The sequence below is a fragment of the Haliaeetus leucocephalus genome, unplaced genomic scaffold (genome assembly GCF_000737465.1).
Source record: "Haliaeetus leucocephalus isolate CR32 unplaced genomic scaffold, Haliaeetus_leucocephalus-4.0 Scaffold566, whole genome shotgun sequence".
In the NCBI taxonomy this organism is placed as follows: Eukaryota; Metazoa; Chordata; class Aves; order Accipitriformes; family Accipitridae; genus Haliaeetus; species Haliaeetus leucocephalus.
Window position 1 is genome coordinate 5,045,115 of NW_010973002.1, and position 663 is coordinate 5,045,777.

At 53.2% G+C, this 663-nt stretch overlaps 1 protein-coding gene across 3 annotated transcripts in view; it reads left to right on the forward strand.

Moving 5' to 3' along the window:
- Positions 1–663, forward strand: part of SNX13 (sorting nexin 13) — a 75,775-nt gene that overhangs the window by 44,117 nt on the left and 30,995 nt on the right. The window lies entirely within an intron of this gene.

Genomic DNA, 663 nt, shown 5'->3' on the forward strand with positions numbered 1-663 from the left:
AGTTCGTGGAAGACCGTCTCCCATGGGAGGGACCCCACGCTGGAGCAGGGGAAGAGTGTGATGAATCCTGCCTCTGAGGAGGATGAAGCGGCAGAAAAAAAAAAACGTGTGATGAACTGACTGTAAACCCCATTCCCCGTCCCCCTGTGCCGCTGTGGGGGTTGGTAGGGAATCCGGGAGTGAAGTTGTGCCTGGGAAGAAGGGGGGGGTGGAGGGAAGGTGTTCTGAGATTTGGTTTTATTTCTCATTACCCTACTCTGGTTGATTTGTAATAAATTGAGTTAATTTTCCCCAAGCTGAGTCTGTTTTGCCCGTGACGGTAATTGGTGAGTGATCTCTCCTGTCCTTATCTCGACCCACAAGCTCTTTGTTATGTTTTCTCTCCCCTGTCCCACTGAGGAGGGGGAGTGATAGAATGGCTTTGGTGGGCACCTGGTATCTAGCCAGGGTCAACCCACCACAGCACCCTCAGTAAGTTTGCAGATGACACCAAGCTGGGCAGGAGTGTTGATCTGCTTGAGGGTAGGAGGGCTCTGCAGAGGGATCTGGACAGGCTGGATCGATGGGCCGAGGCCAATTGTGTGAAGTTCCACAAGGGTCAGTGCCGGGTCCTGCTCTTGGGTCACAGCAACCCCATGCAACATTATAGGCTTTGGGGAGAGG